The sequence below is a fragment of the Lissotriton vulgaris genome, chromosome 1_1 (assembly GCF_964263255.1).
Source record: "Lissotriton vulgaris chromosome 1_1, aLisVul1.2, whole genome shotgun sequence".
NCBI lineage: Eukaryota > Metazoa > Chordata > Amphibia > Caudata > Salamandridae > Lissotriton > Lissotriton vulgaris.
Genome location: NC_141685.1, coordinates 1620924339 through 1620943527, shown reverse-complemented (window position 1 = coordinate 1620943527; position 19189 = coordinate 1620924339). Strand labels below are relative to the sequence as shown.

The following is a 19189-nucleotide window of genomic DNA, read 5'->3' as shown; positions in this document are numbered from 1 at the left end:
TATCTCCTCAATACATTCTTTAGATGGAGCAAGGGACTCTCCTAAACCTGACAGCGAGAGCAGTAAAACAGTTTGACGAATATCGCCAAAATCTGTACCGCAGATGTGGCAAAATAGAAAACAACTTTGGAGTGTGGGCTGGAGAAACGGCAAAAGATGAAGCAGTAGGCCATCCCGTGCCTGGTCTCAATTCATAGGAGCAGACCCACCGGAAGTCCACACTTTTTGCCAAAGGAGTAAAATACTTATTTTTCTTTTAAACTTTATTTCGGCCAATATGACCATAAAAGTTCATGAGGGCCAGGAGGGGTTCCATTCATTTGGCCATCATGGACTTGTCCAGTGCTTTTGACACAGTGAACCAGGAGAAGTTGTGGGGGTTGATGGAGCGAATAGGATTCGAAGAAGCTCTTATATCCCTTTTACGCAGCCTTCACACCTCCACAACGGTTGTCGTACGCTATGGCCCTGGGGGGGAGAGGAAGGGTTCCATTGTCTCTACGGAAGGAGTTCGTCAGTGCTGTATTTCAGCTCCATTTCTGTTTTTATTATGCACAAATTGATTAGAGACCTTTTTAATAGAGAAGAAACTTGATTTCCCTTAAATTGGAGGCAATCCAATCCCATTGTTATCTTATGCAGATGATACCATTTTAATGGCTTTGACTGCCAATAGCCTCCAAAAGTCTGGTAACGCTTTTACTGATTTTATGGCGCCATTGGATTTAAAAGTGAATTTTGTTAAATCGTATGTCATGGTCTGTGGCCCTAAAGGTACTGAAACAAGAACATTTGCGGTTAAGGGCAAGACCATTGACAAGTTAAGAAATTTTACATACATAGGGAAAATATTTAATGAAACTATGACTTGGGATCATCTTATTGCATGCAGCTAGGGGAAAACAGACCAGTCGGGTCGTGTAAGCTGGGCCATAAACCAGTGTCTGAACTAGTTACCCTCTATAAAGCGAAATGCTTGTTGGTGGCATCATAAGGGGCGGGATTCTGGGGCTACTATAAATTCCGACAGTTGCAGGTCCTGGACAGATCCCATGTTTATTCCCTGGTGAACAGAAATGTTACTCAACTTTTACCACTAAAGTTCAGGCATGATTTTACCTAACTAGGTTTCGACTAAATACAGTGCACTATTTAGTGGCATTTCCTAAAAAATCAACCTGGGCTTATAGTTTGTCAGCTTGTCAGTGTGACAATTCGACAGTACAAAGCACGTAGCACTTTATTTATTAAGGGATGTAAGGCCATGTACTTTCAAAGGTGGCTTTAATTATTTACTGTCCTTGTCTACGTTAACTATTTGCACTGCTCTTATGAAATTTATTAGAGTCGCAATGTCCATAAGAAAACGCTATGAACTATTATAATTGAAGAAATCTTGAGTAACCGTTCCCTATAAATGAGTTACACAGTCTATACTATATAGGTGATGTCGGAGTTGGATGTCTAGGGTACCTGACACCAGGGCTTATATTTCCTTTTAATATGTAAGTACTTTTTATTGATTGCTAGTATTATCTGTTTTTTATCTATGCCTCTGTAATTATGATATGTTAATTTTATTTTCGCAATACGTTTTTGTCAAACTTCTATGGTACTTGTAACCGAATAAAGTTAATTTGACTGATTTGACTGACCATAAAAGTATATGTATGATACAGTACATTTCATTCGATTCAAAGATAAAATAGTAAAAGGAAATCCATTCATCTCACAGGAGTGCATGTTCATCACATAAATATGAAATGGAAATTAAATGTGTTTTGGCTGGCCAGAACTCAAAAACTTCATTAAAGTGCAGTGCAATTTATGTGCAATAATAAAGGGAGCCTATGTAAACACACAGTAAGCCTCGTAAGGACAAGCTCAAGCCCACTGGCTCTCCATTACAGTAGTATTTTTATAAAGTGCCTGTGCCTATCAACTGTAAACTGTTTACATGGCATACACCCTATCCCAGAAACCACATTTCATCTTGTTAGTTGCATGTACACTATTCATGAAACTAAATATACATCGCTAATATAGTTAAAAGAGCTCAGTAAAAAACATAAATATTACATACAGATAAAAAGACATTCAAAGTTCAGTAAAAATGTTATAGAGTAATCAGCCAAAATCTATGGGTGCGAACTTCAAGAAAGCTCTGTGAGTGCACAACATAGAGAATAAAAAGCCTGCGACCGAAAATGCGACAGGGAGACACGTATTATATTTCAATATCCTGTAAGCCACTATGCAGTGCCTGGTTCCCAGGTTTCTACATAGCTGGATCAGTCATCGTTTTCTCACCTTCTTATATATTGGGCAGAAAAAGAGTACATGATATTCCGTCTCTTCTGCGTTATTGCATCCCAAAGTTTGTAAGCCCCCATTTATTTGTAAAAGCACACAGCAGGAGAACCCTATGTCTAAACTTTAGATATAACTTCCTCGCAGCATCCGGTTTAATTTCATCCAGTACGGGCTCTAATCTGTACTGTTCTATCTATACTACTATTATAAAGGAAGAACTTTGAGGCTTTGAGGTGGTTAAACTCGTCGGGAACCACAGCGCCAATCCACACACCCGATACATCGTTGGAATCCTCAGGGTGTGCAGATGGACATAGGCTATATAAATTTAAAAAATACGTTATATTAAAAAAATTTACATTTAAAAAAAAGTAGTCCCCTCGAAGTAGCGCCGGCCGCGACCTGCGTGCTGACGTCGTCCAGGAGCGCGAGGTACGCAAGGAGGAACGGCGGACATGGCGCGGGTGAGGAGCACTGACGAGCGGCACACAGGCTGTGAGCAGCAGCAGACCGGCGGAGTGGCGAAGAGCACTGAACTGAGGAGCGGCGGCTGAGCGGCGGACATGGCGCGGGGGAGGAGCACTGACGAGCGGCACACTGGCGGTGAGCAGCAGTGGAGCGGCGCAGCGGCGAGGAGCACTGAACTGAGGAGCGGCGACTGAATTAAGGCTCCGGGGGACAATGTCAGGGCAGGCGGGGGTCGGGGCTCGCGGGGGTCGGGGAGTTACAACAAAAAGGCTCCAGGGGACAATGTCAGGGCAGGCGTGGGTCGGGACAGGCGGGGGACCCTCTGGCATAATTGTGCTCAAGCTCCCAACTCCAGCTGGCCGCTCCATACCCGGAAAGCTCCCCAGTGCCTCAGGCGCTGCTGCTGGTCACCACTGCAACACTGGGCCTCTGGCATAATTGTGTGAGGTAAGCCTCCGGAGGACTATGTCAGGGCAGGTGGGGGTCGGGGCAGCCGGGGGACGGGGCGGATGGGAACCCGGGCTGATGGCCAATGTCGGGGCAGGCGGGGGTCGGGGAAGCCTGATTGCTCCCGGACAAGGTCGGGACGGGCTGCTAGTATTTTCTAAAAACACTGTGGTAAGCTTGCCTACTGTAGAACTCCCCTGGATGCGGGCCAGTTTATTCTCCCAGTAGCTCTCTTTCAAGTCCTTCCTTGATACTATGGGACAGGTTACTTCTGGGTTGTACCACAAATTGCCCCTTCCCGTAGCCATAAATGTATCCCGGATGAACGGCAGCCACTGTAGTTTCCCCACCCTTTGTATACTCAACACCTCTTTCAGTTCTTCCCTGTACTTAACCAATTGTGGGTTGGCCCACAGATGTTGCCAGAATAGAATTGGTCTAATGGCGGATTGGTCTGTGATTGATCTGACCCCAAGGTCCAGATGAAGCGGTGTGAGGGGGGAGCTATGAGGGAGGCCAAATAGTTGCCTGGCAAAGGTGTTCTCGACTTTTGCTATGTTGCCAGGTGAACAGTGGCCCCAAAATACATCCCCATATAGGGCAGCACCTCTAGCTTGCACTTTGTATGTTTCACCTACCAGGCCAAAAGGTTTGTGAATAGAATTTCGAAATACTTTTGTCAAACCCCCCGTTGTCTGAGTAAGCTCCAGGCTGGCTTTTGTAATTTGGGCTCCCCAGTCAATTTTTTCTGTGATCGTAATGCTGAGGTACTAAAAAATGGACGCTGTCTCCAGCGGTCCACCTTCCAAACACGGATTTGGCCGGGTGTTATTACCTGAATTAAACACCATACATTTTGTTTTCTGCAGGTTGAGCTCAAGCCCCCTTTCAATGTAGATGACGTCAAACTTATCAAGGGCCCTCTGTATACCCATAGATGTTTTAGAAAGTAACAGAGTATCATCAGCAAACATCATGACCGGTACTTTACGGTTTGGCAACTTGGAGGAATCTATGTCCTTCCCTGCAGTTAAAACTTTAACTAATCCATTTACAAAAAGGCAAAAAAGAGTTGGGGCAAAGACACAGCCCTGACGGACACCTCTGTCTCCGGGTATTGGGTTAGTAAGTTCATCGTGTATACAGAGCCAAATTTGGGCAAAGTGCCTTCATGTAATCATTTCAAAAGTTGGCAAGGATACACTGAAATCACCAGGTCCAGTAGGGTTGCCCACAGGTTGTCCCTCGGCACCAGGTCGAAAGGCAGATTTTAGGTCCACAAATATTAGGTAGAGAGTGCCACCCTATATGCACCCAGTTTTCCAATGTAACAATTGTAGCCTGAAAATTTGATCTAATGTGGACATCCTTTCTCTGAACCCGGCTTGAAATGGTCTAAGAACATTATGCTCCTCCATCCAGCTCTCAGGCGACCCAACAACACTTGAAAAAATATGTTTTGACTAATGTTGATGAAGCTTATGGGCCTATAATTCGTGGGAAGAAGTGGTGAGCCCTTTATGTGGACTGGTATGATATCCGCACCTGCCCAGGTGCTGGGAATCGCCATTCCTAACAGGATGGCGTTAAATAGGGTCTATGCCCAGATTGTAGGTTCACTGCAGAAGAGGTCACCGGGGATCTTATCAAGCCCAGGAGCTTTAGATGGTGCTAATGTGCTCAAGGCTGCAGAAATCTCTTTAAGGGTTATCACAGGGGCGTCTGCTGTCACCTTAGAGGTTGTCATGTGGACCTCAATACAGTTAGCCTGTGAGGGAATAAGATTGTTCCCTACTGCAGTATCTAGTATCTCTGCCCTGGAGTATAGGGACTCAAAGTCTTTCCTCCACACGTCCGCCCCTAGGTCAGGTTGTATTGCCTGTTTGCCTTCAGATCTGCATGTGTTTACCAAGTTCCAAAAGTCCTCATATGATGTGTGCTCAGGGAACTTCTCATGGTTTCCCACTTGTCACATTCCCAACCTTTTTTTAACTTCATCCATGTTCCTTCTGTTGATCGCTCTTTTCTCTTTAATTAATAGCCTATCCTTGGCCTTAATTGCAGAAATTAGCGCTGATTTGGCCGTACAAAAGCTTTAATTGAACCAAGGGTGTCGATGTTTTTGCATGCCCTGATTCTTTTGTTGGGGTAAAAGAAATTGGCCATTGTTGTTGTTAATGTTGTGTGATTCTCAGCAACTTTCTAAAGTTCAATTGTTGTGCTGTCAGCCAGAATTGATTGCATCGCAATTGTGAGGCTCGGGATAGTAGTATGATATAAGGAGGACAGCTTTTCTTGTGATTTACATATGTCCACCCATCGAACTCTTTTCCTGCAGTTGGCAAGGATCAGTCTGTCATCAGCTGAAAATTCCGAGCCAGTTACGCTCTCAGGGTGTAGCAAACCGTCTAACACGGAAGCAGGCAGGAAAATCACTGAGCCACGAAAGATTTCTAAAGCAAACACGACTAACACCTAGTTGAAAGAATACAGACGCCGTCAGTATTACGAGAACAGCGGCCAGCCTGCGGGCTGAAATCCAAAACCCTGCCGCCGCCGCTTTAATAACACCTGATTAAAGAATAAAATAAGACTCTGAAACACGGCCACCACAACCAAGAAAAATAGAATGAGTTGTCAGTCAGAAGTCGCGATCAAGACAGACTCAGACTCCTTTCCCCGCAAAGGTACCCACTAACAAAAGCCCTGAAGAAGAGCCTGACGATCCGATCAAGACACAGGCTTGGAAACGCGTCGGCTTACCTTTGTTCACTCCAATAGACGAACTGCTTTAGCGCAAAGGGTGTTATATACTAAGTTACTCTTTCAGTCAACAGAATAACTTTTGCAAACTCTGCCCTTGCGATAGCAGACCTTAAATATACCAAAGACACTAGAGGAAGGTCTGGTGATGAAATCCGTTAGTAGGGTACAGTCTAAACCTCGTTTTATGTAACATGTAAATTGAAATGTCTATGTATAGTTGTATCACAATTGTTTGTATTTTGTGTTAAATGTAAAAATTTGTATATAACGAATATCATGTTGTGTATGACAAAGTAAGTCCTCAGACTACTATAAATATTCATCCAAGTGTAGCAACTTATATTTCCAAAGAAACAATCAAAACACCCATTGATTAAATACAATAGGGTGTAAAAATCTGCCCAAAATAAAATAAGTGGCAGAACCAAAAAGCGACTGGGTTCCTATTTGTTTTCTTACATATTATCGTGTCCTACCCAGCGCTAAACTGGACACAACCCCTCCTTTTCCTCACTCATGTCTAGGATCAGGGCACTGTGGTCGCTATCATGGTGAGGCACAATCTTAAAATCTATTACCCTCTGCCAGGATTTTATATCTATCAGGATGTAATCTGGAATGGAGGCATGCTCAGTTCTATTAAGGGTATAGTTACCTAGCGAGTCCAATTTTGTTCACCCATTACATGTCCTTTGTGAATGTTTTAGTGTGAGGGAATTCATCTGGAGCGCCAATGGAGTCCATGCCTTAGCTGGCAGAATGTTGGTCTCTGGGATGCCCAGGTATTGATCTTCTTCACTGAAATGTCCAACTTTCAGGCCACCCAAGGGCCTTAAATTTGCAATTAAAATCATCACAAACGATTAATAAAAAGTTATCAGGGACGGTAGACAAGAAGGCTGTTAGGTCATCAAGAGCCCTTGACTCCTGGCTGAAAACCCCAAATCAAATAGAGCATGAGTCAGTTCAAATTTTTAGGAGTACTCAATATCAGATGAGTGAAAACTAAAACTAAGTGCATGAACAAGTCAAAATAATTTGTTTATCACACAGCAACAAGTCTTTTCTCCCTTCTGATTCATTCTTCTACTCATTTGATTGTTTGGAATTGCAATCGTAAAATAAATACCTCCAACATGGTCCCCCACCCTATGGCCATGTTCGAAGAACCCCTCCGGACACACATATTGCATGTGATCTACTTGATGCTAGGAGCTACCACTACAGTTATTTATTAGCCCCACAAGTCCCCACCTGTGAAATGCTTGTAAAGGCCCTCACTAATAGATTGTTTAAGGTGATATGGCCAATAATCCGCATGTTGGAGGCTAAAAACTTCAAATCCCAGGGGGCGTGCTGTCCAGCCCACACCTGAGCCTGCTTCACTGCTGACCGGCGCCTACATAGCGCCTTGCTGCTCCCGCTAGCGCAGGAGCCGCTTTGACGCTTTGCCACTTTGCTGAACATTGGAGGCTGAAAACTACAAGTCCCAGGGGGCGTGCTATCAAGCCCACACCTGAGTCTGCTTCACTGCTGACCGGTGCCTACATAGCACATTGTCACATCCGTTGCGCGGATCGCGCGCCGGGCAAAGCCCGTGCCAAGGGTAGGCCCGTTTGAGCCCGTTCGAGAACGGCTCGAGGACGGGATGAGGCCACCCTCTAACACTGATTTGCCAAGGTTAGTTCTCAATTGTTACTCGGTGCTCTCCATGGATTTGTAACTTGTAGCTTGGTAAACTGCCTCACGAAGGTTATTGTCACCGGAATATCATACCGAAGGCAGATTACATACATTGACAAAATGTCCTTAAAGGAGGTGAAGGGAGGGAAAACGACAACTACTGGCACAATTATGGGTACGTTGGATCAATTCATTGTACGGGCTTCGTCAATCCTAGCTCATGAAATAGACCACACCGAAAAAAGACTGTCACTGGCCCCTGCTTTTAACAAAAGGTCTTCAATAGGAAGGCTGGCTCGGGTGGTGTCCCCTACCACCATTTCAGGCCCTGATGCTCCCTTAAGTGAAGGTGCTAGGGTGGATCATGGGGCTCATTCTGTTCAAGTCCATTCTGCCCAGGGTGATCCCGATTGTCCAAGCTCAACTCAAGGTAATACGTCTGATGTGCGAATAGGCTCCCCTGAATGCAGCATTTTGTCCGACCCCCGGAGAGTACTGAAAGGGCTCGACTCACTCGTGGTGCAAAATCTGGGAAACCAATACCGGTCACCAAAAGGAAACGTGGGGGTGCAGCTCATTAGGGCAGAAAAGCTAAAGTCAAGAAGCCAAATGCTTTTGTAGAAACTCCTGGGGTAACATTGGCATCATTAAATAACAGTGCAGAGGATATGACTCTGAAGTCTGTCGTGGTGGATCCAGTGATGCCAACTAGGATGAAGTCTCCATTGGAATGGAGCCAGGACGTATGGGATAAACTTGAACAGCTTTTTTATAGGTCCTGTACCCCCATCTATAATAGACTGGACACCATTGAAAAGAGACTCACAATTTTAGAATCTGCAAGGGCCAAGGTCAAAGATAATAGCAGGCCTGGGTCTGCGGACGGGACCACGAGCGGGGATGGTATTGTGGGTGATCCTGAGGATAGTAAGAGTGTCCAAGGTCAGTCAAAAGCAACAAAGGGAGCAACTGTATAGAGTAAATACACGACCCCACTCAGGTGTGTATAAAAAGCCCTCACTCACCTACCTGGTAGGTGACATGCTTCATCATTGAGACCCACTGGAGAGGCCGAGTACCTCCCCAGTGTGCTACAACACCAGAACTACTGTGGAGCATGTTTTTAGTGAGTAGACGTGTAAGTGAGTGATTTAAGGTGAAAGTGATGTTAAAAATGTCTATAGTGTATCAAAAAAGAAGATTTAATGTTTGATCACTTGGACATATTAAAAGTTAAGGCGTGGAAAATTTGTCCAAATAAATTGTTTGATTATTTCCAGTATAATGGTCAGTCAACATGTTTCTGTCTTGAAACGGTGTCAATTTACCAGGCGTTCATCAGGACAATAGTGGGCTAGACCCTAGCGGTGTGGACGCACTAAGGACCACCCTAACCAAGGGACGTGAAAGTAAAAAGGTGTACAAAAAAGTGCAAGTGGAAGGAGGACCAGTCTCCTAAAGTGCTCCCCGTTTGGGAGACTCAAAAATAATGCACTAGAAGAGTGTGATTGACATCAAATCACTCCTAATCATAGCGTTCCCGTATGTGCCCTGCAAGCTTATATCCCCTATAACTTTGGCCGTAGATTGGATGATCTAGCACACGGTGACCCTAGTTCAACTAATCCCCCGCTCGGCAGAGTTACATCCTGTACAGAGAACACAGGTACAGTCCCTGTAAATGGTAATCTAATACCTACTAGTGAAAATGGTGTCAAAGATTTGTTAACGATCACAGGGTTGAATAGGAGTCTTGGACCGCCCTCTATTCAGGATGGCTGTCCTTTAAGATTGGATCTCTGTACCCAAAGGTCCAATACTGTGTCACTTTTATCCTGGAACATTGCAGGGCTGGGTTCTAAATTAGCACTTCCTGACTGGTCAGATTTCATAGAAGCTCACAACATATGTCTCTTTCAAGAGACATGGGCGGTAGAGCCTGTATATCGTCCGAAGTATCTTACCTTCCAGGTTCCAGCAGTAAAACAATTGAAAGGCCATCCAGTGGGGGGCCTGGTGATCTGGGTTCGGCAGGCTTTGCCCTGTAAAGTATCCCAAATATCCACAAATAACATTGATATTCTTGCAATAAGAATTATTCCAGAGCAGGGTCCTAGTTTGAATATCTATAACGTCTACACAAGAGGCCTCATTGGTGGGCGACGTTCAGAAGTTGTAGCAGTTGTGGAGAGGTTGTTGGATGGTACGCCGAGTAACACCAGTCCGATAGTCGTAGGGGATTTCAACACCACGTTTGAACCACTAGGGCTTGAGGACCAGTGTCTCATGGAAGAAGAAGATGCAAAGTGGGGTATACCTATCCTCGAGATTGAGCCAATCAAAAAATGGTCAGAGGCGGCCATTCAAATGAAGGGGATGTCTATAGGTTACCAGTTGAGGACCGCAAATGGGCGTACACTGTCCGACAGGATGGGGGTTGATACTTTTAACAACGGACACAGGTCTAGCCGTATTGATTATGTGCTAGGGAGCCTAACCCTGTGGCAGTTTCTTAAAGATTTGGTTGTTACTCTCCGAGTTGAAAGTGATCATAACCCCCTTATCATCACAATGGTTGGGTTGTTAGGTGAAGGTTTATCCAGCAGGGAAGAGGCAGTGGCCAGTGACCTGGTACTGTCTAACGATACCCGGCATTTGAAATGGAGTAACGTTATAGAACAACCGGAAACACTGCTAGCCATGAATAATGAGGTAGATAGGGTATTGGAAGTTTGGGGAACTAGTGAGGAAAGCCAGACCCTGATGCCCCAAATAACCAAGATGCACACCACGCTCTTTGACAGTTTAAGCAAACACAACAGGTGATGGACCGAATGTGGATCAATGTCACACACTCAACCCAGTCCAAAGATCTGGGCCCAAATCCATCGTTTTTTTGCACTCCACACCACCCTGGGTTAGACAATGGCGATATGCAAATCAGCTCTGACCCTGTGCCCCATGGGAACAGTTCAGTCCGAACTGCAAAAGCCATGTCCTTCCCAGAACGGAATCAAGCATCCGAGGACCGGACCGGTTTCGAGGTAACACCTCTCATCAGCCCGGCTAGCTTGACTCCAGTGGTGTGGAGTGCCTGGGACCCACGTCTGGGCATCCCCAGCGCACTTAGGGCGGAATATGCAAACACAACAGGTGATTGACCGAATGTGGATCAATGTCACACACTCAACCCAGTCCAAAGATCTGGGCCCAAATCCATCGTTTTTTTGCACTCCACACCACCCTGGGTTAGACAATGGCGATATGCAAATCAGCTCTGACCCTGTGCCCCATGGGAACAGTTCAGTCCGAACTGCAAAAGCCATGTCCTTCCCAGAACGGAATCAAGCATCCGAGGACCGGACCGGTTTCGAGGTAACACCTCTCATCAGCCCGGCTAGCTTGACTCCAGTGGTGTGGAGTGCCTGGGACCCACGTCTGGGCATCCCCAGCGCACTTAGGGCGGAATATGCAAACACAACAGGTGATGGACCGAATGTGGATCAATGTCACACACTCAACCCAGTCCAAAGATCTGGGCCCAAATCCATCGTTTTTTTGCACTCCACACCACCCTGGGTTAGACAATGGCGATATGCAAATCAGCTCTGACCCTGTGCCCCATGGGAACAGTTCAGTCCGAACTGCAAAAGCCATGTCCTTCCCAGAACGGAATCAAGCATCCGAGGACCGGACCGGTTTCGAGGTAACACCTCTCATCAGCCCGGCTAGCTTGACTCCAGTGGTGTGGAGTGCCTGGGACCCACGTCTGGGCATCCCCAGCGCACTTAGGGTGGAATATGCAAACACAACAGGTGATGGACCGAATGTGGATCAATGTCACACACTCAACCCAGTCCAAAGATCTGGGCCCAAATCCATCGTTTTTTTGCACTCCACACCACCCTGGGTTAGACAATGGCGATATGCAAATCAGCTCTGACCCTGTGCCCCATGGGAACAGTTCAGTCCGAACTGCAAAAGCCATGTCCTTCCCAGAACGGAATCAAGCATCCGAGGACCGGACCGGTTTCGAGGTAACACCTCTCATCAGCCCGGCTAGCTTGACTCCAGTGGTGTGGAGTGCCTGGGACCCACGTCTGGGCATCCCCAGCGCACTTAGGGCGGAATATGCAAACACAACAGGTGATTGACCGAATGTGGATCAATGTCACACACTCAACCCAGTCCAAAGATCTGGGCCCAAATCCATCGTTTTTTTGCACTCCACACCACCCTGGGTTAGACAATGGCGATATGCAAATCAGCTCTGACCCTGTGCCCCATGGGAACAGTTCAGTCCGAACTGCAAAAGCCATGTCCTTCCCAGAACGGAATCAAGCATCCGAGGACCGGACCGGTTTCGAGGTAACACCTCTCATCAGCCCGGCTAGCTTGACTCCAGTGGTGTGGAGTGCCTGGGACCCACGTCTGGGCATCCCCAGCGCACTTAGGGCGGAATATGCAAACACAACAGGTGATGGACCGAATGTGGATCAATGTCACACACTCAACCCAGTCCAAAGATCTGGGCCCAAATCCATCGTTTTTTTGCACTCCACACCACCCTGGGTTAGACAATGGCGATATGCAAATCAGCTCTGACCCTGTGCCCCATGGGAACAGTTCAGTCCGAACTGCAAAAGCCATGTCCTTCCCAGAACGGAATCAAGCATCCGAGGACCGGACCGGTTTCGAGGTAACACCTCTCATCAGCCCGGCTAGCTTGACTCCAGTGGTGTGGAGTGCCTGGGACCCACGTCTGGGCATCCCCAGCGCACTTAGGGTGGAATATGCAAACACAACAGGTGATGGACCGAATGTGGATCAATGTCACACACTCAACCCAGTCCAAAGATCTGGGCCCAAATCCATCGTTTTTTTGCACTCCACACCACCCTGGGTTAGACAATGGCGATATGCAAATCAGCTCTGACCCTGTGCCCCATGGGAACAGTTCAGTCCGAACTGCAAAAGCCATGTCCTTCCCAGAACGGAATCAAGCATCCGAGGACCGGACCGGTTTCGAGGTAACACCTCTCATCAGCCCGGCTAGCTTGACTCCAGTGGTGTGGAGTGCCTGGGACCCACGTCTGGGCATCCCCAGCGCACTTAGGGCGGAATATGCAAACACAACAGGTGATGGACCGAATGTGGATCAATGTCACACACTCAACCCAGTCCAAAGATCTGGGCCCAAATCCATCGTTTTTTTGCACTCCACACCACCCTGGGTTAGACAATGGCGATATGCAAATCAGCTCTGACCCTGTGCCCCATGGGAACAGTTCAGTCCGAACTGCAAAAGCCATGTCCTTCCCAGAACGAAATCAAGCATCCGAGGACCGGACCGGTTTCGAGGTAACACCTCTCATCAGCCCGGCTAGCTTGACTCCAGTGGTGTGGAGTGCCTGGGACCCACGTCTGGGCATCCCCAGCGCACTTAGGGCGGAATATGCAAACACAACAGGTGATGGACCGAATGTGGATCAATGTCACACACTCAACCCAGTCCAAAGATCTGGGCCCAAATCCATCGTTTTTTTGCACTCCACACCACCCTGGGTTAGACAATGGCGATATGCAAATCAGCTCTGACCCTGTGCCCCATGGGAACAGTTCAGTCCGAACTGCAAAAGCCATGTCCTTCCCAGAACGGAATCAAGCATCCGAGGACCGGACCGGTTTCGAGGTAACACCTCTCATCAGCCCGGCTAGCTTGACTCCAGTGGTGTGGAGTGCCTGGGACCCACGTCTGGGCATCCCCAGCGCACTTAGGGTGGAATATGCAAACACAACAGGTGATGGACCGAATGTGGATCAATGTCACACACTCAACCCAGTCCAAAGATCTGGGCCCAAATCCATCGTTTTTTTGCACTCCACACCACCCTGGGTTAGACAATGGCGATATGCAAATCAGCTCTGACCCTGTGCCCCATGGGAACAGTTCAGTCCGAACTGCAAAAGCCATGTCCTTCCCAGAACGGAATCAAGCATCCGAGGACCGGACCGGTTTCGAGGTAACACCTCTCATCAGCCCGGCTAGCTTGACTCCAGTGGTGTGGAGTGCCTGGGACCCACGTCTGGGCATCCCCAGCGCACTTAGGGCGGAATATGCAAACACAACAGGTGATGGACCGAATGTGGATCAATGTCACACACTCAACCCAGTCCAAAGATCTGGGCCCAAATCCATCGTTTTTTTGCACTCCACACCACCCTGGGTTAGACAATGGCGATATGCAAATCAGCTCTGACCCTGTGCCCCATGGGAACAGTTCAGTCCGAACTGCAAAAGCCATGTCCTTCCCAGAACGAAATCAAGCATCCGAGGACCGGACCGGTTTCGAGGTAACACCTCTCATCAGCCCGGCTAGCTTGACTCCAGTGGTGTGGAGTGCCTGGGACCCACGTCTGGGCATCCCCAGCGCACTTAGGGCGGAATATGCAAACACAACAGGTGATGGACCGAATGTGGATCAATGTCACACACTCAACCCAGTCCAAAGATCTGGGCCCAAATCCATCGTTTTTTTGCACTCCACACCACCCTGGGTTAGACAATGGCGATATGCAAATCAGCTCTGACCCTGTGCCCCATGGGAACAGTTCAGTCCGAACTGCAAAAGCCATGTCCTTCCCAGAACGGAATCAAGCATCCGAGGACCGGACCGGTTTCGAGGTAACACCTCTCATCAGCCCGGCTAGCTTGACTCCAGTGGGGTGGAGTGCCTGGGACCCACGTCTGGGCATCCCCAGCGCACTTAGGGCGGAATATGCAAACACAACAGGTGATGGACCGAATGTGGATCAATGTCACACACTCAACCCAGTCCAAAGATCTGGGCCCAAATCCATAGTTTTTTTGCACTCCACACCACCCTGGGTTAGACAATGGTGATATGCAAATCAGCTCTGACCCTGTGCCCCATGGGAACAGTTCAGTCCGAACTGCAAAAGCCATGTCCTTCCCAGAACGGAATCAAGCATCCGAGGACCGGACCGGTTTCGAGGTAACACCTCTCAGCCCGGCTAGCTTGACTCCAGTGGTGTGGAGTGCCTGGGACCCACGTCTGGGCATCCCCAGCGCACTTAGGGCGGAATATGCAAACACAACAGGTGATGGACCGAATGTGGATCAATGTCACACACTCAACCCAGTCCAAAGATCTGGGCCCAAATCCATCGTTTTTTTGCACTCCACACCACCCTGGGTTAGACAATGGCGATATGCAAATCAGCTTTGACCCTGTGCCCCATGGGAACAGTTCAGTCCGAACTGCAAAAGCCATGTCCTTCCCAGAACGGAATCAAGCATCCGAGGACCGGACCGGTTTCGAGGTAACACCTCTCATCAGCCCGGCTAGCTTGACTCCAGTGGTGTGGAGTGCCTGGGACCCACGTCTGGGCATCCCCAGCGCACTTAGGGCGGAATATGCAAACACAACAGGTAATGGACCGAATGTGGATCAATGTCACACACTCAACCAGTCCAAAGATCTGGGCCCAAATCCATCGTTTTTTTGCACTCCACACCACCCTGGGTTAGACAATGGCGATATGCAAATCAGCTCTGACCCTGTGCCCCATGGGAACAGTTCAGTCCGAACTGCAAAAGCCATGTCCTTCCCAGAACGGACATGGCAGTTTAAAGCTATTCTTCTGTAAACCTGGTACCACCAAGAAAGGCACGAACAAGAAACCAGAAGGGTGGTTTAACGAGAAATGTCGGCACTCACGGAGCTCTCTGGGGGTAGCCTTAGGTTCTGGTGACTCAGCTAGAGTAAGGCTGGCGCGGGACCGATACAGAAAAGCAGTCAAGGAAGCCAAAAAGCTCTGGGACCAGGCAAGATGGCAGGAGCTCAAGGAAGCATGTGAGTCTTGAAATTCTAAACTATTTTGGAGTGAGTACAAATGGGACAGGGGAGGGTGCCCAGAACCCACGCAGAATAATGTTGCCCATCACCTATGGGTTGAACACTTCAAATCTCAGTATTCCTCCCTTGATGATGAGCGGAATATTGATCCGCTTGACCACACTTTTTTACTAGTGGGGCATTTACACTAGAGGAGGTAGATAAGGCGTTAAATTCTATCACACCAGGACATGCCCCTGGAATTGATAGCATCCCCGCGGATATTTTCTTAAATTATAAGCCATCTTGGCGTCTGTATATTAGACATGTAGCAAATGCAATTGCTTGTGGCGCTCCAATCCCGCCTTCCTGGAAAGGGGCGGAGATAATTCCTGTATTTAAGAAGGGTGACAAATCAGTGGCAGCTAATTATAGGCCAATTAGCCTTATAGACTCTATCCAAAAGATTATGAGTAGGCTGATTATACAAAACCTCCAGTTATGGATAGAAGATGAGCAAATCCTAACCCCACTCCAGGCGGGTTTTCAACCCCTCACAAGCACCATAGATCAGGTCGTCCATTTAATTACTATCTATTGGAAGACAGTTGTTCTGGGGAAAGGGGCTTTGTACGCGGTATTCGTAGATTTGAAGGCAGCCTTCGACCTAGTACCGCGTTGCAGGCTGTGGCGTGTCTCGAGTGAGATGGGGTTGGCTCCTGAACTGCTAACCCTGATCGTCCGCTTACATGAGGACAACCATGCACGGGTTCGGTGGGGGGCCAGGGGTGAGGTTAGCGAGTCATTTGCTGTGAACAGGGGAGTGCCCCAGGGATGCGTGCTAGCACCTACCCTGTTCTCACTCTTTGTAAACGGGGTGGCTGATTTCCTCTCGGTGGTCCCCTCTGACGCCCCCAGGCTGGCAAATGAACATATACCCATCCTCATGTTCGCGGACGACACCCTGTTTATCTCCAGGACACCTAGTGGCCTGCAAAAAGCCCTACGTAGGTTTGAGGACTTCTGTTCTATCCGGGGCCTAGTAATCAATACGGCAAAGACAAAGTTCATGTCTTTCAACGAACATAGATCATTTCGGGGCAAGGTATATAAGAACAATGCACCCCTTGAAAAAGTTGATGCCTTCACCAGTTGAAAATTATTTTTTGCTAAAGGTCACCAGCGCTCCAAAAAGTACACCTATGCGACCACGACTGCTAGATCTGGGCAGGAAAGCAGTAATCGATTTGGCGAAACTTCGCCCCTTTCTATACTGGCGAAGATTGTGGTGCACGGTTGAATTATCGCGTTATGCCATGGGTCTCAAAGATGTAATGGATGCAGATTGCTTCCACAAGGTTAATTGGTTGAAGGAGATTAGGGCGCTGTTGGTGAACCTGGCCTGAGCGAATTGTGGGACGATCCCCTTAACACTGCTTTTCCTTCTAAGAAGATCCTGAAGGAAATGTACTGGGAAATGATTATGATTACAGCATGCTCTAGTGGATCAGCAAAGCCTTTAACAGGCCGGTTCCTAGAATTCAAGACAAGGCCCGCTTTTGAACAATATTGGGATGCCATTGAAAAACCCTTTGAATGGAAATTGTATTTCCAGCTGAGGGTCGGTACCCTACCTGTCAGGTCATTCATTATGTATGTATGTATGTAGGTGTACTTATAGAGCGCAGACCTGTCACCCAAAGGGCATCCTGGCGCTTAGATTCAGACAGCCATGCTTTCACTGCTCAGGCATTTCTAGGGAAGAGATGCGTTTTTAGCGCCTTCCTAAACAAGAGGTATTCCCTATGGCTTCTCAGCGAGAGTGGCAGGGAGTTCCAAAGTTTGGCCGCTGCTACACTAAATGAGCGGCCACCCATCCTAACTCTTTGGAACCTTGGGACCACAAGCAGTTGCGCCAAAGAGGAGCGAAGGAGCCGCGGGGCCGAGTACCAGACGAACATGTTCTGTAAGGGCACTGGGCCCTGTTGATGTACCGCCTTAAACACCAGGCACGCCGCTTTGTACAGTACACGCGAATGTACCGGCAACCAACGTAGGTCCATTAGAGCTTGAGTGGAAGAGCTGAAATTAGGGCGAGAAAGAGCCAACTTGGCAGCCATATTCTGCACCCGCTGTAGCTTCCCCAACAGATTTTTTGGTGCTTCCAGAAGCAGCGCATTGCAGTAGTCTATATGACTCAGTATGATCCCGCGAACTACTTCTGGTCTAGCTTGAGTGGGGAGAAGGGGCAGAACTTTACGCAGCATACGTAGCAACATCATGCATGAAGCGACGGTCTTATGGACGTGCATGTCAAGTTGTAAATTTGGGCCGAAAATCACCCCCAAATTACGGGCAGACTCCGCAGCTGATACTGGTTCAGGGAAGGTAGCAGGCCAAAAATTCTCCGGAAGTGTCCGCGGAATCCGATCAATGGAGCAATAGAGCACCTCGGTCTTAGTGCTATTGAATTGTAAAGAGTTGGCCCGCAGCCAATCTGCTGTGGCTGCCATACAGCGATGAAAAGTCTCCAGCAGAACCGCGTTGTTACCTTCCAGGGAAAAGACCAGCTGGGTGTCATCGGCGTAATTACAGGCCGAGATGCCGAAAGATTTTATAAGCCGGACCAAAGGGCGGAGGTACAGATTAAAGAGTATAGGGCTGATGGCCGAGCCCTGTGGAACCCCCTGCCCTACTTTCCGTGGCTCCGATTGAAATGGAGGAAGCACAACCAGCTGCTGCCGGTTGCTGAGATAAGATGTCAGCCAGTCTCTAGCCTTCTCTGTGACCCCACACTCCTCAAGTCTCCTAATGAGGGTCCGATGGCACACCGTATCGAACGCGGCCGACATGTCGAGCAGCACCAAAAAGGCTGCCCGACCACTGTCGACACGTGAACGAAGATTGTCCAGTACGGTGACCAGTGCGGACTCCGTCCCATGCCCAGGGTATGTAAATGGGAAGGTCACCAAGAATGTATGCCCAAAGTGTTCAGATAGACACGAAACGATCAGTCATCTGTTGTTTTCTTTCCAATTATATAATAAACCCCGCTCTACGTGGGTTATACCCATCTGCAAGCTATTTGGCTTTAGAAGGCATGAAGAGGCGTTGAGAGTCCTTACTACGGATCCAACCCTACCAATAGCAATCGCAATGGCCAAGTTTTTGGGATGGGCCTGGTTTATTCGATCTAGGGTGCTTCCCCAGGCTTACACCAAATGATAACCTTTAATGTTACCCTGTAATACAAGTAATGACCTGGAGTTATGAAATGCTGCTGGTGGCTTAATGTTGATTTTTATGGTATTGAATATTTTAAATTTTTAGATACATCTTATTCATCAGTTAATAAACGTTTAATAATTTCTTAAATATGTTTTTAGGTCTGAAATATTTATGTAATTTTTTTAATGTGTATGTTGTAATGTCTATGTTGTGCTTTTATGACACATCTGTCGAATAAAGCTATTTTGAAATGATTTATGCATTTTTGCTGGGTATGGGGGACGCTGCATTGTAACAGGCAGCATCAGGGGCGATGGCGCACCTGGGGCAGATCCAAGACCCTGCTGCTTTGATTCTGGTGGACTTTCAATGCGCTTACAGTTCGGTATTCTGGCTTGTTCTTTGCCAGGTGCTTGAGAGAATGA

General features: G+C 47.8%; 1 protein-coding gene across 1 annotated transcript in view; it reads right to left on the bottom strand.

Moving 5' to 3' along the window:
• Window positions 1-19189, bottom strand: part of LOC147750913 (arylsulfatase A-like) — a 495797-nt gene that overhangs the window by 357522 nt on the left and 119086 nt on the right. The gene's annotated exons all lie outside the window — the stretch shown is intronic.